This window comes from Ascaphus truei, chromosome 13, assembly GCF_040206685.1.
Source record: "Ascaphus truei isolate aAscTru1 chromosome 13, aAscTru1.hap1, whole genome shotgun sequence".
Lineage (NCBI taxonomy): Eukaryota > Metazoa > Chordata > Amphibia > Anura > Ascaphidae > Ascaphus > Ascaphus truei.
Window position 1 is genome coordinate 12,920,609 of NC_134495.1, and position 25,111 is coordinate 12,945,719.

Below are 25,111 nucleotides of genomic sequence, written 5' to 3' on the forward strand. Positions count from 1 at the left end.
GCCTAGCAAGTACTGGAGCGTTCTGGGAGTATCACCCACTCACTGCCTATAGCATTAGAGGGGGTTATTCAGTAAACTCGGATAGTGCCGATCTGTACACTTTCACAGAAACTCGTTGACTGCAGAGAAGTTGCATTTGTGTCGATTTTGCTCAATACTGTTGCTCCCCAAAGTAGATTATTATGATTATTATTATTTTTTATTCATGTGGCACCAACATATTCCGTAGGGCAGTACAATGAGGGAGGACAATGACATACAAAAATAGGTACATCTAAGTAGGATGACACAATATAAAATAGGAAAAAAATGAGTTTATTAGATATCTTCATTAATTACAAAAAAATCCCTGGATTGTACAAAGTACATATGTATGTATATCTTTATTTATATAGCGCCATTAAGGTAAACAGCGCTTCACAGCAGTAATACACGTGACATAATCATATAAATAACCAATGATACAAATTAAACATAATGGGAATAAGCGCTTCAGACATAAAAGTAACATTTAGGAAAAGAAGTCCCTGCCCCGAAGAGCTTACAATCTAATTAGTGATATATCTCACCGGTAAAAGTTGCTCTGACCTCTCAGGCTGAAGCAAACATGAAATCAATTTACCTGTGTTGTGTTACTGGGCAGTCACTGGCCACTTATAATGATTCAACACATGTCTCGAACCATGTCTGTCACCTTGCATTTCACACCCGGAGCACCGAATGTGTTAAACTGGCTTGAGAGTCCTTCCTGGCAACGACCACTGTGCGGTACTGAAAGGGTTACTGCTCTAAATCTCTGTTGTGCATTTGGGCTGGTGCCCAGCTCCTCGCGTGCCCAGCTCCCCGCGTGCCCAGCTCCCTGCAGATACAGATTCACAGTTCACTTGCTAGGAATAAAATCTTCCTTCATCACGGCTGCCTCGGCACATATTTCTATGGAAGAGCCAATGGCCGCTCCCAGGCAGGAAGATAAAACTGTCTAACCCAAGGAGCACCGGATTTGCATTAAATTAATTGAGGGCAGATATTGTGAATTTCATTTTAGTTGATAAGAAAACATATTTGTCTTACTAGTCATCACCTGATATATGTGCTAATTAAGTTGGTGGGGCCAGTCAGGCGACATTTTAGAAGTATATAAGTAAGCACACAGCAGCCTTGCTGTCTGCAGCCATGTTGGAAGTACCCAGGTTAAAGTAGAATGTTAGTGCTGAAGTTTAAAAGGAAGTTCAAAAGGACCTACTGGTCCTGATTCCTGCATGTGATCTACGCTGGAAAGGAGGATATTATCTATCCCAGACTGCACACCTCAGCACAACTATTTCTGTGATGCCGCCTTTACTATTCATATTTGTTATGACTTCACTTTTTTCAAATGATGCACTTCTTTCTACCAGCCTTATGTCGCCAACTCTATTCATATATCTCCATCTCTCCTTTCTTCGCCACTTCTCAGTGCTCATGAACTCCTTTCTTACCTGCGCCCGCTGTCACTACACAGCTTATCCCCTGCATTAAAACACACCCCTACAAATCCTCCTCACAAATTCTCTTTCTATCCATGCTTCTCCTTCTTGCTTCTGGGGATATCTCTCCCAATCCTGGTCCCTGCCTTATTTCTACATGCTCTCGCCCTCATCTGCCAAATCTGGTGTCGACCCCTCCAACCTCATACCAATCCCCTGACACCCTCCCTCCTCTCTCCCTTTCTCCTGTGCCCTTTCGAATGCTCGCTCCCTTTCTAACAAGTGACTTTCTGTCCATGACTTCTCTCTCTCTCTCACTCTCTGCTCCTATTTGCTATAACTGAGACCTGTCTCACTCAGTCTGACTCTGCTCTGGAAGCTGCCCTCTCTTATGGTGGCCTTTTTTTCTCCCACACTCCGTGCCCTGGTGGCAGGGGTGGAGGCGTGGGGGTCCTCCTCTCCTCTCTCTGCCGTTACTGTACCCGTCCTATTCCCCCCTCTCTTGCTTTTCCCTCATTTTGAGGCCCACACTGTCTTCTCTACTCTCCTGTCCTGCCTGCTTTCTCTCTCTAACCTCTTCTTTTGGCCTTCAACAGTGGACTGCAGCCAGCACCCACAAGGATGGCCACTATCTAGATCTGGTTTTCACTAAAAATGTTCTCTCTCTGATTTCTCCATTTCCCCCTTTCCTCTCTATGACCTCACCTCATCTCATTTTCTCTCTCGCTTCTCCCCTTCTCCATCTCCATCTACCCCTCGTTTCTGCAGAAACCTGCACTCTATTAACCTACCAGCCTTTGAGTCCATTTTACGCTCCTCCCTCTCCTCTCTCAGTTCTGCTCCAGACCCTGACAACCTGGTCAGGAACTACAACTCTGCTTTATCCTCCTCTCGCGATCTACATGCCCCGCTTTCTCTCTGCCGTCCTCGGCCTTCTAACCCCAGGCCCTGGCTAAATACCCACACGCGCATGCTCTGTTCCTCTGGAGGAAATCTCCCACTCTCACAGACTTCCTTCACTACAAATTTATGCTGTCCTGTTTCAACTCTGCCCTCTCTCAGGCTAAACAAAAGAACTTTTATTTACTAATCAACACGCACAAATCTAACCCACGCTGACTTTTTTGTCTTTAACTCTCTACTCAAACCACCCTCAGCTGCGTCTTCTTCTTCCGCTATCTCACCCCAGGACTTTGCTGACTATTTTAAGAAAAAGGTGGAATCCATACGTCAGAACATCCCCTTTCCTCCTCCCATCCTACACCGCTTCCCAATTCTCCTACTGCCTTCCATGACTCTTTTTCTGCTGTCACAGAGGAGGATGTGGCACTGCTGATCTCCTCTTCTCCCTCTACCACTTGCTCTCTTGACCCCATTCCCTCCAATCTCCTTAAACCTTTTGTTCCTACTATAATCCCTACGCTCACACATTTTTAACTCCTCCCTCTACTCTGGTACCTTTTCCTCCTTCAAACATGCAACAGTCATACCATTACTTAAAAACAGCAAGCTTGACCCTACCTGTCTTTCTAACTATCGACCTGTCTCCCTCCTGCCTTTTGCCTCTAAACTCCTTGAGGGGGTTGGGGGGGGGGGGGGGGGGGGAAAGGGGAGTTACTGGTGCCATAAGTTGAGGCGGGAAGCGCAGTGGTGTGACTTACCTGGGCGGGAGGTAGGTGTGTGTGTGACCTTTGGCCCGTCACTCCGCCTCAGGCCAATGAGAGGTGTGCGGGGGCGGGTGGGCCAAGGGAGCCATCTCATTGGCCTGAAGCAGAGTGACGGACCAAAGGTCCAATGTGATTGCCCCTAGGGACAGGCCAGAAATGCAAACACACATACGACGGTTTGAGAAATATATAGATAGATATATATATATATATATATATATATATATCTCTCTCTCTCTCAAAAGACAAAAAAGCCCCGACGCTACATCCAATATGACAAATTATTTTGTACATTATAATGTATTTTTTCTATATTCTTTCTTCATAGATATGGGTCACTTAGTTCAATACTTTGGCCTCCCTCTCTCCCTCCCCCCACCATTCCCTGTTCTCACCCCCATTCCCTCTTCAACCCTCCCCCCTCCATTCCCGCCTCTCTCCCCCTGTCTCTCCCCTCTCTCTCTCTCCACCCAACTCCCTTCCGTGTCCCCCTCACCCTTCCCCTCTCTGTCCCCTCTCCCTTCCTGTTTCTGTCCCCTCTCTCCACCACCTCTCCCTTCCCCTCTCTTCACCATCTCCCTTCACCCTTCCCTCCCCCTCTCGGTTGCCTCTTCCCACCCCTTCCCCCTCTCTCACCCCCTCTCTATATCTCCCCCTCTTTCCCCCTCCCCTCTCTCTCTCCCCCTCTTCTCTCCTCCCCCCCCCCCCCCTTTGAACAATGCAGGGATTGTGTGCTGGGCTCAGCTACCCCTGCATCGACTGGGCCCCAGCACAGAAATTCCGAGAGAGACTGTGTGTGTGTGTGCGCTCTACCTGTAACTGGATGAAATGGTAATGCACAGTGGTGTCTGATTCACCCACGCAGTGGGTACTACCCACACACACATACTACAAGCAGGATAGAACCATGTGGCACACAGCCGCGTGTTTCGTGCATAACAACAATAAAATCAGAAACACCAAGGAATTTTAGCTGAAGGAATGTTCCTCCCGCCGTGCCTCCCAGGGCCCCTTCTTAATGCAGCGAGATGGTAATGCCGAATCCTCTTCCTTTCCAGCAGTTACAAGCCAATCCAACATTATTCATGCTCTCTAACCCAACTGTCCATGCAAAATAACCTGCATGACATCAGTAATGCAGCTCCTGTGGTCAGGGATGGCCTGTGAGTAATCCAGTATACAAGGTGAGAAAAAGCAACACGGGGCACTATTGATTTTCTAACCTATTTATTAAGCCAAATAGCTGTGCGACGTTTCGACCCACATAGGTCTTTCTCAAGCGATAAGTGGCACTTGAACGCATAATGTGGGTCGAAACGTCGCACAGCTATTTGGCTTAATAAATAGATATGAAAATCCCTAGTGCCCTGTGTTGCTTTTTCTTGCCCCACCTGTCACCATACACACGAGGGGACTTGGCTCTGTGCATTTGGTTACCCATCCATGGCCAGCTCCACCAAATGGTGCTAAGCACGCCTTTACTCCCATTCATATGATTGCTAATGCTGAGCACCGTTTGGTGGATCTGGGCCCCTGGGTCTCTGAGCGCTCGAGGGGTTAGAAGCATATCGGAGTCTATTTAATGCAATTCCAAAGAAAAAGAATAAAAAATACCTCTTGTGAGCACATTCACATGTCTCAGACAGGTCTTCTGCAACCCTGCCGTTCCCCATTATCTCTTAGGCCTCGGACATGGTGCCTCCAGCCGCGCTCCTCCGCGCTGCTGCTCAGGCCCGCCTGCTCAAGCAGGAGCTTATAGGAGTCCTGGCAGGCGAGGCAGCGAGCGCGCTTGGGAGGCGGGTGGTAATTGGGGCGGGAGGCGGGGCAAGTGCGCCCCATCACGGCGCTGACGTGACGGGGTGCCATTGGCTGTTTGCCGGCCCTCCGCTCCCCTCAGCGCGTGTCAGCATATCTGATGCAGGGGGTAAGTGTGCTGGCTTAGCGCGGGTCTGCATTGTCTTTTTGACCATGGACCCGGCCTTAGAACACAGCGCTTCCACTGCAGCCAGGTATTCTGGGAAACGCGCCCTATAAGCTCATGCCTGCCGGATTGCACAGCTTTCCAGCACAGCCGGGGTTACAGAAGTGCAGAGCCAGTAACCCTACCCACATTTGGCTGGTTATACTGGCTTTGCACTGTGACGTTGGAAGGAGGAGTAGCATACCGGTAAATAGGAGCAGGGTTTGCTTCAAATTCACCTCTTAGTAAAGTTACATTTCAGATCATTGTCGTCTTTAATGTTTAGGGTCTTCCCCCATCCGCCCCCCCCTCCCCTCCTCCCTCTCCCTCACCTCTCGAACCCCGGGTAGTAACAGACAAGGGCCCTTTCCTATAGTGAGTAGGCCAGACACTGTTATGATTGCGATTGAATGGATACTTTATTGGTTTCTGTCCTGGGAGACACTCGGTCATGCTTAGTTTTGCTTCACACTGCAGCATGTACATCTCAGGAGATACGGGAAACAAAGTGAATAAAGTGCGCAGCTACAATCAACCAAGTGTGTATTGTGATAATAAAGCGATGATAATAAAAAATGTATATTACGTGACCTTGTGAACACTGAAATTGGAGCGTCTGCAGCCGTGGAAACAGGGGTGGCTCAAAACACCCCCTGAAGCTAGACAGAAAACACAAAAACACAGCGCACAACGCTCATAGTGCATTAAAAGAAATATTATTCAGATTAAACAGTACAGGTGAGTATTATGCGTACATAATACCCGGGAATACGGCGGGTTCCGTTCCAGGGGCCTGCCGTATAATGAAAATCGCCGGAAAGCGGATCCGGCGATTTTCAGTGATTTTGCATGCACAGAACGGCATTTTCGCCGTTCTGCGCATGCGCGGCCTATTGTCTGCACGCGCAAACTACGGTATGCGCGCGCAGACAACGGTCTGCGCATGCGCGCCGGGCGCAACCACCCACCGCCAAAAAGCGGGGCGCCGAGAAGCGGGGCCCTGCTGTACATCAAAGTGGAAAAAAAACAGCATGTCAGGGGTTAATGTTACCCATGCGCCAACCGGATCTCCAAGCAGGATATCGTCAGATGTTATACAGCTTGATGCCTCTGGGTCTTTCGATCCGTGAACAATGTCAGCAGTTTCCTCAATAGTCCTACTAGTGTGGGTGGATGTCCCAGCAGACTCGTTAACGAAGGCGAGGATTCCGTTGGTGAGAATAGTCACTCACAGTGGTTTGCTGCACACTTGCAGCCCTCCGATTCTCCGTCTCCAGATCTGTGACGTCACTCTGCGGCGACACCGCAACTCACGTCGCGATTTTCTCACCAGTTGGGGATTCGAACCAGCAATAAAGTAGGATGAAATGTCCAACTGAGATATCACATCAAAAGTTCTTTCCAACGCGTTTCGAAACCATAAGGTTTCTTCATCAGGGAATAACATGTACTAGTTTGTAAGGCATTGAAATACCCCACGCTCAAACCTGATTGGCCCACGGCTCGAGTCCTCCAGCCAATCCAGGAGGAGCGGGGAGGAGTCAATAACCCCATAATCTTACCCACTGTGCCGTGTCAGGCAACAATCTCAACATACAATCTTTATTCAAACCAAAAACATTAAATAAAAACCCTAAATAGCATATTCAATGTGCTAAACGGGAATAGCTAGAATGGAAAAGAAAAAGGAGGTTAAAAAACATAATTTGAACAAAAAACAAACTTAAATGAAAAACACTTTTAAATAAAAATACATATAAAAATTGAAATAAAAGTTTTGCAATTTTGAAAAGTCCTGTAGCAAATTCAGTACTGAGATGGAGTCCCTTAAATTGGAGGGGAGTTTAGCCACATAGGGCTGAAGGAAATACCCTCCCCCAAAAAGTCTTGTATTTTTTACTTTAGGGGGTCCTGTGGCGCTCAGCTGTGATGCCCTGACCGCCACGAAGCCCCCGTTTGCTGGTAAAACAGACTTTACATTTGTTGTATTTAATGTAAACAAAATAACAAATAATGCCGCGGGGTCAGAGGTCAGTGGTCAGAAAGTCGCAACGGCATCTTCATGCTGCAACTTGGTATCGGCCAGCACATCCCACAACCAGTGGGGGGAACCGCTTGTAATTCAGGAAACGAGGGGTCCCCAGAGGTTGGTTGATTGAATGTCCTTGTCGCGCACCAGGAAGAGGGTTTGCTTATACTTGTTCACTGATAGACATCGGATATCTGCATATGTTCTGTGTCTTTTACAATATTCTTGTATTTACATTTATTGTTTGATATTTGATATCTGCTTATGTGATTTGCCCTCTTTAGACTTTAGATTTATATCATTAGCTGAGCGTGGGATTATTTGACAGTGGGGAGGGAAGGCTTAGGGAAGTACCTTGGGACCAGGGGGAATGGGCCAGATGAAGAGGTCACCCCTCGAAACGTCGCCCCCCTAGTTTGCTTTCCTTTTTCCATTTTTGTGATTTTTTGCTTTTCTTTTGTGTTTTTTTTCCCCTTCTCCTTCTTTCCCCTCTACCCCCTTTATTTTTGATTTCCTCTATGGTGATATTTATTCTTGCATTGGCGTATTGGCTATTGTTGCTATATTTTCAGTTTATTATTAGTGTCATTAAATTATTCATATTCCCTACACTGGTATTCGCTTATATCTGTAGCTGTGAGACAGAGAGTGCTGGTACTATTTTTTGGTTTATATTGTTGATAACCTTCCAGAAGAAGTTAGCTGGGTTTGATATATTCTGATGAAGATTGTCAGAGTAGTATTGTGCTTTTGCGTGCTTTGTTTGCCTTGTGCACACGTTCCGCAGGCATCTGTAGTTATTAAGATCCTTGGTAGTGCCAGTTACTTTTTAGCTTTTCCACAAGGCATCCCGTAGATGGTAGAGCGATATAAGGTCGGTTGTTACCCATGGAAGGTGGGCCCCCGTACTCTTATTCAGTGTTGCGGAGCATCGGTATCGCAGAGTTTTAAGAACTCGGATTGGAAATAGTCGAATCGGTGTCGGGAATTAAGTTGATTCTGTACCAAGGGCAGCTGTTAAGATCAGACAGAAACTGTTGTGGGTTAAAGTTTCTAAATGTTCTAGTGAGGAGAACTTTAGGGCTTGATTGGGGTGATCTGATTTTCCTTACACAGTACGCTATTGCATGGTCACTGAAAATGTCAGGAAGGTGCCGGAGGATTGGATTCTGCTGGGACTAGAGGAGAGAATCCAGTCTAGCAAGGAATGGTTGTGAGATTTCAGGTTTGTCCGTGTGGGTTGGGAAATTAGTTGTGTTAGGTTAAGTGACTTGATTTGTATCTGGATTTTCTTGTTTTTAGGGTTGAGCCAATTGTAGTGCGGTAGATGCCAGCAATAAGAACGGGCTTAGAAAAGGGGAAGCAGATTTTGCCAACTAGGATTTAAAAAGAGGGTGGACTTGGGGGGAGGGGAGTTTAGCAGTTTAAATTGTAAGGTGGATACAAAAAAGACACAGCGCACAACGCTCATAGTGCATTACAAAATATTATTGACATATATAATAAATGGGTGAGTAATGTGCGTACATCAAATACAATAATAACGAGCAGTTTCGGGATATTTTACCCAACGCCTCCGGAGACCAGAATAGGTGTCCTTGCAGGAGTGATGCTGCGTATCCATTTGCTAGCTCCAGGGGGATCCTGAGCCCCCCCATTCCATCACAGCTGCAGACGCTCAATCCTAGGTTAAGTTATTTATTTATTTATTTCACATATCCTTCACTTATCACGTCACGATTTAGTTTTGCGCACTATTACTTTTTTGTTAAATTGTAAGGTGTCTGCAATATAAAATAACACCCCTCCTCCTCTCTTTGACCTGTCTCTCCTAGAAATGGAGTATCCCTGAATGGCGATATTTGCATCGGGGTATTTTAGGGGTTAGCCATGTTTCTGTGAGAACGATGGCTTTGGGTTTGTGCATAAGGCACCATGCCATTAGTTCATCCAGTTTGGGCAGCAGGCTCCGGATATTTATATGGGCGACGGATAACAAACACGAACAGTTTCGCCAAGTCAGGAACCGCGAATCGAATAAAAACTTCACGTCGTTCTTTTCTCCCTAGGAACGGGATAAAAATACAAAATAAAGCAGATATTCATGTTTGTTGCAATCTCCCCTTGGATGTTATTACAGCGCGTTGCTTTTTTATTAAAGAGAAGCACATTGAGGTGAGGCGCATGCGCGGAGGCAAAGAGCATGGTTGTCTAGACTGAGAGCACTGTGCCCTGCTACGGAACAATATAATAAAAAAACCTTTTAAAGCAGACGTAAAAGCCCGGAAAGTGCACCACAAGCATAACAATACGGGAGGATGTCAAAGAAACTAACGAAAACCCCGAAGAAAAAAGGGTTACCGGAGTACTTCGGCAGTTCCAGGAGGAGCAAACCGGGCCCTGCAATGGCGCCGCTCTCAAATCAAGGATCTGACACAGAACACGACGGGGAAGAAGAGGAGAGTGACAACCCCGAACTGATGCCGGTTAGCGTCCGGGACTTTAATCGCCTCTATACGGACTTAAAAACGCTGCTACAAGCAGATATAAAGGAGTTAAAGAAAGAGGTGGGATCCCTGGGGGAGCGGACCGGCCACATTGAGAAGCAGCTGGACCTCGCTACTAGAGCCACGAAGAAAATTGAGAAAAAAATCTACCGATCTCCAACATCGGATTAATGAGATAAGGGAACTCCAAGAAGACGCGGAAAATAGAGATCGGCGGAATAATGTGCGCATCAGAGGGGTCCCCGAGACGGAGGTAGATTGCGAGGAATATGTGCTGCGTTGGCTTGAGTCCCTGCTGCCGGAGATACCGAAGGAAAGGCTGGAAATGGACCGCTGCCACCGGGCGCTGCGGTCGAGGCCCCTACAATCTGAACAACCTCGGGATATAATAGTGCGACTGCATTATTATGGCACTAGAGAGGCTGTGCTCCGCAAAACACGAGCCAGCCCAGCAATTGACTTCGAGGGGGCTCGCCTCCTAATTTTTCAAGATCTGTCCCCAACTACGCTGCTAAGACGTAGGAACCTAATCCCTATCACAAAGATATTGCGGGATAAAGCCGTCCGGTACCGCTGGACCTTCCCATTCGGTCTACTGGTGGTCCGGAATGGGAGGCCAGTCTCTATGTGGGAACTGGAGGAAGAGGACGCCTTCTTCCAAAAGCTGGGATTGAAAAAGAACCCCACCATGGCGGCCGATGCAGTGGAAGCCCCAGACCCCACCTGGTCCACAGCGGGACGCTCCCCTAAACCTGGCGCTGACAAAGACTGAGGGTGAGGGGGTGAGGTAGTGGAGTTTTCAGTTCCAAAGTCTCCCAGTTACCCAAGTTGTTACACTCCCCCAACAGACGCTTAAAGTTGCCATCACACTAGAGGCTGAAGAACCCCCACAGTGGCGAGAGGAGAGGGTGAACGGTTTGCCCACCCGGACGCTGTAAGGAAGAAGGCTACGTGCCGGAGGCCCCGAATCCGAAGATGGCGGCTGCCACGAGGCTGATGGAGTCGCATGTTGGAACGCAAACCCCGGATATCCAAGGAGCAAAGGAGGAGAGCGCGCGCTTCCCTTCAGTCTGGCGCGAAATGAGGTCCAAAATGGCGGAGACCGGACATCCGGTGACGTCAGGAGACGGAGCGTGAGCGGCCATCTTGGAGGAGGCGGAAACAACATCGAGTGATCGCAGTTCCGGCGGACGGGGAGCACGGAGGACGTGTGCTGCAGCCGGAGACACAGCGGGACTGCAACCAAGGGGCAGCGATAATGGCAGAGGTGGCAGCCCCATGCACCCCGGCGGCAGCCAGCGCAGAGGAAAATAAAGAGAGCGGGAGGAGCGGAGGGGGGTATAGGGAAGGGACGCAGTAGTATAGCAGTTAGTTAGAACTAGGTAAGAGGGGTATGAGATCAGCGGGAAAGCAATAGAGAGGTGGAAGTGGAGTAGGATCATAGGCAGGTGAGGGAGAAGGTTCGAGGTAGGAAGGTGGCATGGCTAAGGGAAGTAGTTTTGTAAAAGGAGGAAAAGGTACGATAAGTTAGGCTTGAGAGGGACGGGGGAAGTTTTATATAGATAGTTAGAGGAAGTTAGGAAGAGGAAGGTGAGTCAGGCTAGGTAGGTAAGAGAAGGAGGGGGAAGTTACGAAGGAGGAGGAGGTTACGGAAAGATAGACGGCGTGGTGGGCGGGAGCAGCAGGATTAGACGGGGAACAAGGAAGTTGAGTGAAGACAGAGGTAGTAAGTGATAGGAATTAGTAGGGTAGAAGCAGCAAGTGAGGAGAGAGAGAGGAGTGTGGGGTTGGGGAGTAGTACGTAGATAGGCGCGCAAAAGTTAGAGGTACAACTAGGAGAGAGAACAGAAGGTGCAGAAGGAAGGTGGAGGGGCAGCTGAAATGAAAACGGTTACCCCAAGCCGGGAATTAGGCAGGTACAAGACGCGGAAGGGGCACTAATAGTATATTTGAGTGGATGCGGCCGACATCATAGCTGGGATTCACAGAGAGCCCAGGGGGGCACTAAGTCTCAGCAAAAGGGAGAGAGGGGTAGGCAATGTCTACAGTTAATGGGGAGGTTGCGTTAAACGTAGAGATAGCGGAAATAAATGGCGATACAGTTAACATAGGTTTTTTGAGTTTGCATGTGTTAGTGGCGGGGCAGGGGTATCAAGACAGAGACGCGGTCCGCATGGGCCTCAAGCCTGAGCCGGGTGACGTTCATACCCACGGCTCTGACGAAGTCCTTTGGGGGGGGGGGTGGTTTGAGGAGAGTGGTGCCCCGCCCTGGCCCTCCGGCACCCAAAGGCGATGAACTCGGTCCCTAGTTGGCTGGGCCAAGGCCCCGAGGACAGTATAAATGTGTTAACTATGTGGTTATGTGTTTGTCTTTCCTTTTGTACCCCCCCAGCCCTAACCCTACTCAGGCTAAGGATGCCCGAACTGAGCGACGACGGTTGGAGCCTCCTCGCTGCAGAGAAACCCACAGACAAACAGTTAAGGTACACCGCGGCAGCAGCTCACAAACACCCAACAAATGAGTAAGGAAATAACAGTCATCTCACACAACGTGAAAGGCTTCAGTAACCCTATTAAAAGAAAAATTGCATTCAAGGATTATATCCGCAAAAAGGCCTGATATCGTCTTCCTACAAGAGACACATTTTTCCCAAAATAATCACCCCAAATACTTAGATAAACATTACAGGACATATCTGGCCTCGGCGCCTGTTAAAAAAAGAGGAGTGGCAATTCTAATACAAGACCTACGCAGACACAGATGGTAGGTACATCATAATAATAGGGACTATACAGGGTCAACTGCTAACGTTAGCCTCAGTGTACGCTCCTTGTGAAGACGCCCCAGAGTTCTTCGTACAATTTTTTAATTTGTTACACAGCAAAGCACAAGGCAGTATTCTGTTAGCGGGGGACCTCAATAGAACGCTAGACCCAGACTTGGACAGATGCACGGGGACTAGCCAACCACAGAAACAGGACATACTAACAATCACCCAGGGGATGAGGGAGTGCCAATTAGTGGACATCTGGAGGGAGCAGCACCCTACCGCGAGAGAATATACTTTCTTTTCTCACCCCCATAACAGATACAGCAGGATAGATTACTTCCTGATATCAAACAGGGTGGTCCCGGTGGTCTCCCGAACAGGGATTCATGACATCTCTTGGTCAGACCACGCACCTATAGAGCTGCGGTGCACACTAAGTTCGCTGGACAGACCCGGAGCGAACTGGAAACTAAACGAGCTCCTACTTAAAAACCCGATAACCGAGCGGGAGATAGGGGATAAACTGAAGGAATACTTCGAAATCAATGAGGGGAGTGTCTCTTCACACTCGACACTCTGGGAAGCCCATAAGGCGACCATGAGAGGGATTCTGATGAATCTGGCCGCTAAAAAAAAGAGAGAAAAGGAGGCTAAGATAAAAGAGCTGCGGGAGAGACTAGCACAACTCTCAGCACTCCACATAGCCAATAAACAGGATGATATCCTGAAGGAGATCTCGGACACTAAAATTAAACTCAATCTGTTGCTGACCTCCCAGGTCGAAAGGGAGTTGGCCTGGTCTAAGCGTAAGTTCTATGAAAAAGCCAACAAGCCAGATACCTTACTTGCCAACAAGCTACGCAATAGGCTTCCAAATTACTGTATCTCATCAATTCGAACCCAGGGGGGGGGACCTTACCTCCAATCCTAGATTGATCGTGGAGGAATTTAAACGATACTATGAAACTCTCTACGATGGAGATAAGGTCAGCCACACACAACAAACAGGAGAGAGACTAAAAGATTGTCTAAATGAGGCACGACTACCCAAATTGAGCAGAGGAGAGAGAGAAGCGCTACAGGGGGACTTTACCCTAGAGGAACTAGCTGAGGTAATAAAAGCACTTAAGCCGGCCAAGGCTCCAGGTCCAGATGGCTTCTCAAATTTATATTATAAAAAATACCTGAAAACCCTAGCCCCCCCAACTATTGAAATTATTTAATGTAATTCTCGCAAGGGGTCTCCTTCCCAACTCAGATGCTCCAAGCTTCCATCTCACTGATCCATAAGACTGGTAAGGACCCAGCAGACTGTAAGGGCTACCGGCCCATCTCCCTGATTAATTCTGATGTAAAAATCTTCTCTAAACTATTAGCCAACAGGGTGGGTATCGTCCTTCCCAGATTAATACACCCGGATCAGGTAGGGATTATCGGAGGCAGGCAAGCAGCAGACAATACCAGATGGATAATAGATTTGATTGATTTGGCCAAGAAACGCAATATCCCGTCAATGGTATTGAGTCTGGATGCGGAGAAGGCCTTCGATAGAATAGATTGGCCCTACTTGAAGGAGGCATTGAGAGCATTTGGCTTTGAAGGACGGATTCTCGAAGCCATCATGGCATTATACAACGGCCCTACAGCTAGGGTGCGACACCAGGGCTTCCCCTCTGTACAATTCAATATCTGTAGCGGGACAAGACAGGGGTGCCCCCTGTCCCCGCTGTTATTCGCCCTGTGTATCGAACCTCTAGCGGCGCATATTCGTCTAAGCCCCGATATCGCAGGGATAGAGGTAAAGGATCAAGCCCATAAAGTGGCGCTGTATGCGGATGATGTGATCCTGACACTGTCTAAACCCCTCACCTCCCTGCCCAATGTCTTTGAGATTTTGGGGAAATTAAATCAAATTTCCGGGTTCAAAATCAATCAGACCAAATCAGAAGCCCTCAACATAAATCTACAACGCCCGGTAGAAAAATGAATAGAAATAAACTTTAATTTCAAATGGCAAGCCTCCTCTATCAAATATATTGGGGTGTACATTACCAAAGATTATAACTCACTCTATAAAGCAAATTACCCGAAACTGTTTAGGACTCTGAGGGAGGATCTCAGAGTATGGGCCGGATTTGGTATTTCATGGTTCTGGAGAATTCATAGTATTAAAATGAACCTCCTCCCGAGGGTGCTCTATCTATTCCAGACCCTACCAATGCCTTTAGTGCACGCTGATGTCCTCTCCTTACAGTCCCGAATATTTAATTTTATTTGGAACAATAAAAGCCCGCGAATTGCGAAAGGCATTTTAAAAAGGCCAGTCACAAAAGGGGGATTAGCGGTACCTTGCTTGTTGGCATATTACAAGGCAGCCCAATTAGCCAAATTGTCCAGTGGCACGCAGACCCGTCCCTGCGGAGATGGGTGGCGCTGGAGAGAGACTGCTGTGCACCAGTTGAGCTGCACGATTTAATCTGGCTTCCCAAACGCTGTGTAAACACAATAAGGATGCGGCTACAGGCCGTGGCGAACTCTGGCGGTATGGGGGAATACCAAATTTAGACATAAGCTTACCACCAAACAATCCCTGATGACCCCATTACTCAAGAATCCAGATTTTGCTCCTGGGATGCTTAGTAATAACTTTCTAATCTGGACTCAGTCGGGTTATAAACGACTCAAAGATCTGGAGGGGATGAAATTTATTAAAACATTTGCGCAAATCAAATCAGAAAAAGGAGTACCAAACACGGAATTATTTAGATACCTCCAGATCAGAGCTTTTTACAATAAATTCCCAATTCGACCATCAAGAACGAATTTCGAGCAGATGTGCTCCAGAGGAACGGACACACGGGGACTGACCTCTAGGATGTACATGGAAGTGATCTGTCCTGGGAAGACTGACGAACCCCGACTCAACTACATGACGAGGTGGGAGACGGACTTAGGGGAGACACTAGAAGACGAAGACTGGGATCATATCCTTCAGGCTGCAGCCAACAGCTCAGTCTGTGCCACGTTAAAGGAGAACGCATATAAGGTCCTCATGCGTTGGTATCACACCCCATTAAAACTATCAAAATTTGTTAAAGGATATTCGCCGCTCTGCCCAAAGCAGTGCGGGGAAGCAGCGGACTTAAAACACATGCTGTGGTCCTGCCCGAGGGTGGTCCCGATTTGGGAAAACATTAGGGAATGGTTACAGAGGATTCTCAACTTGGAGATCCCCCTGGATCCGTGGCTGTTCCTCTTGGGCAGGCGGACCCAGGGATTGCCAAAAGCGGCACACAAGCTGGTTGCGCATTTCGCAACCGCCACCCGATGCGAGATCGCAGCAGTAGGGAAACCAAATGAAATTCCAATTATCCCCAGAATTCGGAATACAATTTGGCACGTTTGCCAGATGGAACAGTTGACTAGTTGGGTCAATGACTCTGGCTCAAATTTCCTAAAAGTATGGGCGCCATGGATTGCCCAAACAGACATCCCAGGGGTAGAGGCCGACACAATCCTGCATTAATAGCATTGAATGCGTTCTCCGATGACGGGGCAAGACTCAGGCACTATCGTTTAGGAGACAGGTAGGATACACCCCGAGTTAGGATGACAGGGCAGCTAAGTCTCTATCTCTAGGAAGGATATAGTCAAACGATGCCACCAAGGATGCAACACTCATGTAACAAGTTCAAGGCCGTCTCGCCCTGCCCCCCCCCTCCCCTTCTTGTGTTGTTGTCTTGTCCGAGTCATGTAGGTCAGGTTTGTCAAGTCCTGTGATTAAATGTAGTTGGTAAAGGATGAAAAATGTTGCTCCGTCCCAGCGCAACGCGGGGATGGGGGCAGCATTAGTATGGGTACTGCGATACCTAACAATGGAATGTGTCACATTGTATGCTCTGTAAAACCCAATAAAAATTTAAGTTAAAAAAAAAAAAAGAGAAGCACATTGCTCTGCGTTAGATATTAGATTTGCAGGGTGGCTCGGAGGATAGGCATATTCTTTTTCTGTTGTCATTTTCATTGGTCTGGCAACATATTTTAGGTTAGATTTGGGAAGATCAGCCGCAAAACTATAACATTTGTTTCCCTCCAGAATGAAAACATGCTGCATTATAGTGAAATAGTGAGAGGCAGGCAGAGCACCTTTAAAAGGCTGCTTAATTAGTATTTGTCTCATTTCCCTGCCCTAAGAAAAACATGTAAACATCTTACACAGCACGGATACAACCTCCTGCAGCATTGTAACTGGAAGTAGCTGCTGGGAGGGGATCCATGAGCAGGGAGCTGGGGGCTGCTTCCTCGGAGAGTTTTGTGTCTCTGTGCTGGGAACAGAGCTGGAAATAAAATGTGATGAAATGTGATTGGAAGCTGCAACTCACACACTGCATAAAATCCACATCTTTTGGAGCTGTGCTGACACTGAGTGGGAAGCTCCCTGCCTGAGATAAGGTATGGATTTGGGAAGGGGGGTTTGTGCAGCTTTTTCAGTCATTTCACAGGGCACAGAAAGAAAAAGCAGAAAAGAAAATGTTATTCTGGTGAGTGTATGCAGGGCAGGTACAGTGCAAAGCAGCAGGGCAGGTACAGTGCAAAGCAGGAGGGCAGGTACAGTGCAAAGCAGCAGGTACAGTGCAAAGCAGGGCAGGTACAGTGCAAAGCAGCAGGGCAGGTACAGTGCAAAGCAGCAGGGCAGGTACAGTGCAAAGCAGGAGGGCAGGTACAGTGCAAAGCAGGAGGGCAGGTACAGTGCAAAGCAGCAGGTACAGTGCAAAGCAGGGCAGGTACAGTGCAAAGCAGCAGGGCAGGTACAGTGCAAAGCAGGAGGGCAGGTACAGTGCAAAGCAGCAGGTACAGTGCAAAGCAGCAGGGCAGGTACAGTGCAAAGCAGCAGGGCAGGTACAGTGCAAAGCAGGAGGGCAGGTACAGTGCAAAGCAGCAGGGCAGGTACAGTGCAAAGCAGCAGGGCAGGTACAGTGCAAAGCAACAGGGCAGGTACAGTGCAAAGCAACAGGGCAGGTACAGTGCAAAGCAGCAGGGCAGGTACAGTGCAAAGCAGCAGGGCAGGTACAGTGCAAAGCAGGAGGGCAGGTACAGTGCAAAGCAGCAGGTACAGTGCAAAGCAGGGCAGGTACAGTGCAAAGCAGCAGGGCAGGTACAGTGCAAAGCAGCAGGGCAGGTACAGTGCAAAGCAGGAGGGCAGGTACAGTGCAAAGCAGCAGGTACAGTGCAAAGCAGGGCAGGTACAGTGCAAAGCAGCAGGGCAGGTACAGTGCAAAGTGGCAGGTACAGTGCAAAGCAGCAGGGCAGGTACAGTGCAAAGCAGCAGGGCAGGTACAGTGCAAAGCAGGGCAAGTACAGTGCAAAGCAGGAGGGCAGGTACAGTGCAAAGTAGCAAATACAGTGCAAAGCAGCAGGGCAGGTACAGTGCAAAGCAGGAGGGCAGGTACAGTGCAAAGTAGCAGGTACAGTGCAAAGCAGCAGGTACAGTGCAAAGCAGCAGGGCAGGTACAGTGCAAAGCAGCAGGTACAGTGCAAAGCAGCAAGTACAGTGCAAAGCAGCAGTGCAGGTACAGTACAAAGCAGCAGGTACAGTGCAAAGCAGCAAGTACAGTGCAAAGCAGCAGTGCAGGTACAGTGCAAAGCAGCAGGTACAGTGCAAAGCAGCAGGGCAGGTACAGTGCAAAGCAGCAGAGCAGGTACAGTGCAAAGCAGCAGGTACAGTGCAAAGCAGCAGGTACAGTGCAGAGCAGCAGGTACAGTGCAAAGCAGCAGTGCAGGTACAGTGCAAAGCAGCAGTGCAGCTACAGTGCAAAGCAGCAGGGCATGTACAGTGCAGAGCAGCAGGTACAGTGCAAAGCAGCAGTGCAGGTACAGTGCAAAGCAGCAGTGCAGGTACAGTGCAAAGCAGCAGGGCAGGTACAGTGCAAAGCAGCAGGTACAGTGCAAAGCAGCAGGACAGGTACAGTGCAAAGCAGCAGGTACAGTGCAAAGCAGCAGGGCAGGTACAGTGCAAAGCAGCAGAGCAGGTACAGTGCAAAGCAGCAGGGCATGTACAGTGCAAAGCAGCAGGTACAGTGCAAAGCAGCAGGGCAGGTACAGTGCAAAGCAGCAGGTACAGTGCAAAGCTCACCCCCTCCCACATTTAAATGGTTAAAAGCTCACTCCATAGCATCTCCCACTCTCAGGGGAACTTGCTTGCTTGCAGTATGATTGTGGCAAATCTAATACAGAGTGCTTTTCCTGGTAATGTACAGGTTAATAAAAGCTTCAATCAGACTTAGAACTATGCAACTAATTTTGACAGATTTATTATAAATCATTCTTCCTGGTAATGCACAGGTTATTAAGAATTTATAGTAGTGTTAGGGACCCTTGAGATGTGGTCTGCCGTGTAGTGGCTCAGGGGCTTAAAACACTTTGGCCAAAATGTTAAACTAAAAGACCATTTTATTTAATAGATATCTATACATATATATTTAGGCACTGTACCGTGTATAAGTTTCACTGGATATGCACTGAGCTCTGTCTGTGTTTCATGTTCTGTCTCTGGTTTTAAACTGTGCAAAGCAGCAAGTACAGTGCAAAGCAGCAGTGCAGGTACAGTGCAAAGCAGCAGGACAGGTACAGTGCAAAGCGGCAGGTACAGTGCAAAGCAGCAAGTACAGTGCAAAGCAGCAGTGCAGGTACAGTGCAAAGCGGCAGGTACAGTGCAAAGCAGCAGGACAGGTACAGTGCAAAGCAGCAGGTACAGTGCAAAGCGGCAGGACAGGTACAGTGCAAAGCGGCAGGTACAGTGCAAAGCGGCAGGTACAGTGCAAAGCAGCATGACATGTACAGTGCAAAGCAGCAGGGCAGGTACAGTGCAAAGCAGCAGGGAAGGTACAGTGCAAAGCAGCAGGGAAGGTACAGTGCAAAGCAGCAGGGAAGGTACAGTGCAAAGCAGCAGGGAAGGTACAGTGCAAAGTAGCAGGGAAGGTACAGTGCAAAGTAATTCTCAGACGCACTATTAGAGAGTGTTGGGGTTCCTCAGAACTTCACAATATAAATGTAGAGTTCCTTAACCCCCCAAAACTTCAACCCTGGTGTAGAATGCTCTCGCATGTGTATATAAAGATTCTGTAACAGTTAATAGCTGGCGAGGAGCTACATTACAAGTAAATATGTTAAAGCCTCCGGGCAAAAAGCGAGTTGCTATTCTTTATGTTACATAAGAGGAAATCCTTCCACGAGTTACTCATGAATGCTCATGAAGCACAAAGTGAAGAGAGAAGAAGCAGATGGTGAGACGCTGTCACAGATGCGCATGGCGACGCCTTCAATATCTCAGTATAGTTGGGAGGCGCCTTGAAAGCGTCACATGAAATAGTGGGACGTTTGTATACTGCTGTCATTTTGTTCCTGAAGATGGTCTGCTCTGAAATCCTCCATTTTGCATACGATTGCATTATTCTATCGTTCGGAAACTTTAAAAAGAACCAGAGCGGAACATTTATTATTCTGTGTTCCTTTTCATTTGCCTGTTTATAACCCAGCATTTTTGCGGTCCGTTTCTATAAGGCTTATTATATACATTGCAGCCTGTAACTGACCCTGGGGTACAAAAAGGAGACAACGTCTACAAGAATTCGATGTGCATTCTTCATATATACAGTATATATACAGTGTATATATATATATATATATACTAGCTGAAAGGACCCGGCATTGCTCGGGAATTCTAAGGAACCATAAATACTGACATTTAAAAAAGGGTCATTGAATGTTTTAATTGCTGAATGCGAAATCCCTCCGCTGTAACAGCAGGAACTCCACCCATAATGGTTTCATTGCCTCTGAGGTCCTGAAGTGTTGGGCTGGGGCCATGGTACCGCAGACCGTGCACTAGTGTCCGCGTCTATGCGGCCGCGCGGAAGTGGGAGGGGTCGCGCGTTGTGCAAGAAATCAGTTCAAACGGATTTCTCTGCGCGACAGGCCGGTCACGTGAGCGGTTCGCCCAATGAGGGCCAACCAGCTCCGTGACGTCACTGGCACGCCCCTAGACACGCCCACGGACGGCGCGCGTACCGTGGCCAAAAAACGCACCCACGGGTGACGGCGCGGCCGTGCGCTCCTCCGCACGGGCGAAGGCACTATGGCCCCAGCGCAGGATGGAGAGCCTCTAATGCTGCCTGTGTGTGGGAGAGTGTACTTAGGGTTGGCAGGTGCACAGCGGATGAGAGGGGAAGAGGCCTGGCCTCCCTGCCAGCAACCCTACACTTCTCTTACTGCAGGCAAGCTGTGCCCTCCCCTTTTCTGGCTGCCGCCCCCATCTCTCCCTCCCCTCCTCGCTCTCCCTTTTGCTCAGCACTGCCCATCTATCCCTCAGGCCTCTTCTGTGCACTGGCCATGTGTCTCTAGCAGGAGTCGGGTAAGGCCCCAGGCTGTGTGTGTGTGTGTGTTTATTTGGGGAGTGGGTTTATTGTGTGTGCCTCTGTATTTGGGGAGTGGAGACTATTGGGGATGTGTGTACCTGTATTTGGGAAGGGAATTATTGGGTGTGTGTATTTGGTGAGGGGGCGGGTGTGTATTTGGTGAGGGGGCGAGTTTATGTGTATTTGGGGAGGGGGATGTGTGTGTATTGTGTGTGTATTGTGTGTGTATTGTGTGTGTATTGTGTGTGTATTGTGTGTGTATTGTGTGTGTATTGTGTGTGTGCGCTCTTGAAGAACTTTGGCTGTTCCTGTATTTTTGCTAATGTTGCAATTTAGATTTTCAAAGTGACCAAGATTAAGTGGTGGTTTGAGGGTTGTGTGATGGGATCAGTTATCAGTTATGTCATAGCTGATGTCATTTGTGAATTGTATTCAAACGTAGACAAAAACCTGCTCCTTGGTCTCGGGAACTATCATGCAAAATTTGGTATATAATTATTGCATTAAGTAAGGTTGTCACTTGGCTCGATTTCAACAGATACAGCCAAGTCACGTTGTTTTCATTCATTCAGAATATGTAAATGCCCTAAATACGTGAAAACAAGGGGTGACCATGGATTTCCTGCTAAGACATTGTATAAATACCCTAAGTGCGAGATGACAAATCCAGCAAAGTCTGCGTTTTAAATCTCAAACCCCAATTTAAAAACCTGTACTGGCTAAAAAGGGTTAAAGACACTAAACCGCGCCCAAGCCTCCGGCGGCGTTTGTCCGCTGAGGGACCCTCCGTCGCAGCCCCTCCGCTGCCGGCCACGTCGCCAAGGTAAGTTAATTGGTGGGGTTTTAGCGGTTAAGGGTAAGGTTTTTGGGGTAGGGGACAGCGTTACTATTAGAGAGGTTATGTTTAGGGGGCTTAGGTTAAGGGTAGGGGGTAGTGTTAGTATTAGTGGTTAAGGGTAAAGTTTTTAGGGTAAGGGGTAGTGTTAGTATTAGGGGTTAAGATTAGGGGGTTTTGGGGTAAAGGGTAAGGTTAGGGGCTTACCTTGGCGGAGAGGTCTCGGCGGCGGGGTAAGTGGAGTCAAAACACCGCCGGTATTTTGCCGCGACCGTATGTCCTAGACCGGAGCGGAACACGCTGCATTAGGCTGCGTCCCCGCTAGCGCTGAGCGTGCGGCGCTTCCAGCGGTTACTTGCATATATAGCTATATGTAAGTCCTCGCTCACGCTTGTGCGTGGGCACACACGCTCACCGGCGCTTAAGTAAACATAAAACCTATACTTTCCCGCGCGCTCAACTACCCGCAATGCCCCCCTCCCGCGCGCGCGTTCACGCAGGACACTCGGCGCTCATGCTTGGAGCGCTCTCCAAGCATAAGCACGCTCGGCGCCAGCGGGGACTCAGCCTAGATGCTGTAACCCCAGTGCTGGCTGCAATTGGCCCTAACGCAATGCAAAGGGTAAAGCTAGTCAGATCTGTGGGCTGGGTCCCAATCTTCCTACAGGCAGAGGCAGCCACAGGTTCATTTGTGCATACTTCCACAAATACCTGCTCAGAAATAATTAGCAACACACACATGACACAAGCCACAGAGTGAACCTGTGCTGTTTGGTGAGTTTCTGCGCACGCTGACTTAAACTCCCTTCTTTATCTGCCCTTGGTGAACTCTTTTAGCCAGTCTTTTCATGCTGTGTTTGTATTCTTGCTTCCTTTTTATGCTGCAATACTCTCGGGGAATTTTGGGAGAGTATGTAAAATGGCTGCCAGCCTCTCTCCCAGAAGTAATGATTTTATAATTCGAAGACTTATTTAAAGCTTTCCAAGGGGACTTTTTGGGGAAGGAAAGAGCACAATATGTCTGTGTCTTGCTTTCCCATCTTCTCATAAATAAGGCTCTTATAGTGTTATACACAGTGCAGGTAGTGAATCTGCTCTCAATGTAATATCTAGTGTGTCACACAGGAAGATCTGGTGTTGAACCTGTATCACCCACTTAAAAGACCAGCATCTAGCTGCCTGCATCAGTAGGTCACCTCTTGTCTTTGAAGTTTCCCCCCAATAATTGATGTCAGTAAAGCAGATGAGTGGCTACATCGCGATGATCTGTAATTGTATGCGTTGATATGTTTCTGCATCACGTGCAAGGACCAGCTGAGATCTCCGTGTCTTCTGGGGGAAAATATACTAAATACGCCAAACAGTCAGGGCATGCCTACCGCATTAACCCCGTATCCTTCAACAAACCGGGATTCATACTTTGTGCAAACAAAGCCCCTTACCTATAGGGGACGCCCACCTCCCATGGGGGATATTCACCTCCTGTACGTGGCATTATCCTCCTGCAGGGGAAATTAAAGTGTCGGGAGAGCATGTTTCAAGCTCCTGCACTGAAGAGGTTAAAATGTCTTGGGCAGAGAGAAGTCCCTGTTCTCTCCCTGCTTCTTGGCATGACCTGGGTTTGCTGCTGCTGCATCAGTTTGAAATGTTACAAGCCTTGGGCAGAAGGCAGAGAAGCTGCCCGCGCTGCCGCTGTGCCCCCTCATCTTCCGAATCACTTCAGCTTTTAGGGGTTTGTTTTGTTGTTGGTAACAGACAAAATATATATGCTAGAATTTTTTAGGATAATAAAGCCAAATCGGTGTTGTAATAAGTGTACGCTGCTTTGTTTCAATGTCTTTATTAAAGGAATCGCGTTGTTAAAATATGCGTGGAAATGTTTCCGTAAAGGTGGCTCCCTCCTACGCCATTGCAGAACCCCCCCTGTGTACTTTGTGTAGGGCACATTGGACCTTGCGCTCCGCACTCAGATTCACCTTTGTCTCGTAATTAACATGTGTTATTTGCTCTCGTGACTTTCTACAGGCATACCCCGCATTAACGTACGCAATGTGACCGGATCATGTTTGTAAAGTGAAAATGTACTTAAAGTGAAGCACTCCCTTTTTTCCACTTATCGATGCATGTACTGTAATATTCATATACGTGCATAACTGATGTAAATAACGTATTTGTAACAGGCTCTATAGTCTCCCCGCTTGCGCACAGCTTCGGTATAGGTAGGGAGGTTCAGGACGTGCTGACAGGCGCATGCATGAGCTGCCGTTTGCCTATTGGGCGATATGTCCTTACTCGCGAGTGTACTTAAAGTGAGTGTCCTTAAACCGGGGTATGCCTGTATATGTATTCAGTTAAATGTGTTATCCAAGGAAACGCCGAGTGTTTTTAACCGCTTTAATGATCTGAGTCGCGCACGAGGTTGAAGGCGGAGCGCGCTGGTAGTGACTGTCGTTGAAGTGGGTGACCGTGCTTTAAATCCCATGTCAGTTCTCCCTGTGATCTTGACTTATTTTCCCTGTACCGCTCAGTCTTCGACATCAGCTAGTAAGTAAAATCTATGCGCGGCGCTGGGCACACTGTTGGCGCCGTATAATACAAACAATTCTTCTTGATATAAATGTAATCCTGTGAATACGAGAACGTAACAGGGCTTGTTGGTTCAAGGAAAAGGCGGTGATTCACCAAAGCACAGTCACGTGTCCTTGTGGTAACTGTCTCTCACGTGGATGTCTGTGGACACGACATCTGCACTTTCAGTCATTTCCCCCAGAGGGAACACACACACACACACACACACACACACACACACACACAGAGTATCGTGTTACTTTGCACCGGTTTTTCCACTTTGGATGGACATTATCAGCAATTGCAATTACACCGTGCTATAGGTCCCCCTGTACTTTGCTTCCACGTACCCTTCCTTATAGACTGTAAGCTCCTATGGTCAGGATCCTCCTTAGCTACTGTAACAATGTATGCTAATGTTTGATATCTTATTGTTTTCGTCCTCCGACCCCTATTGTACAGCGCTACGAAATATGGTGGCACGTGATAAAATAACAAGTCCCTGCGATGGGACACCTTGGGAGTATATTTAGCAGCTGTACTCTCCTTCTCCTGTATATCCCTGGGAGCTATTCCCCTGGTATTTGTGTCGTGCTGGAAGCTGTTTCCTCATTCATCCTTACTGTCATCTCTGTAACTTGGCAGGGAAACCCCCCAGCATCTCTTCCTTGTTACATCTGGTTATATCACTGTTTCCATGCCAAACATATCCCTTTCCTCATGTAACAAACTCAGGAGCAGGAGAAGCTAAACCCCGGTTTTTTTTTTATCTTTCCTTTTGTCCCGCGAGTTTCTATGGCGACCTAACCTACTTCCGAACTGCCGTATGTGCCCAGAATTGGGATTTAAAGAGCCCCATGTACGCTGCATGTGAAGCGATGTGTGTGCGTGTCC

At 48.1% G+C, this 25,111-nt stretch overlaps 1 protein-coding gene across 5 annotated transcripts in view; it reads left to right on the forward strand.

The window, feature by feature from the left end:
• Nucleotides 1-25,111, forward strand: part of LOC142464911 (catechol O-methyltransferase-like) — a 38,569-nt gene that overhangs the window by 3,800 nt on the left and 9,658 nt on the right. The window contains exon 1 of one of the 5 annotated variants that reach the window (XM_075568568.1): nt 16,703-16,852. The exons of 2 other annotated variants lie outside the window; for them this stretch is intronic. The gene's annotated coding sequence lies outside the window, so the exon portion shown is untranslated. Of the gene's footprint in view, nt 1-16,702; nt 16,853-20,672; nt 20,811-22,311; nt 22,424-25,111 lie in introns of those variants that run through there. 2 more of the 5 variants (XM_075568566.1, XM_075568569.1) reach the window with 2 other exon arrangements.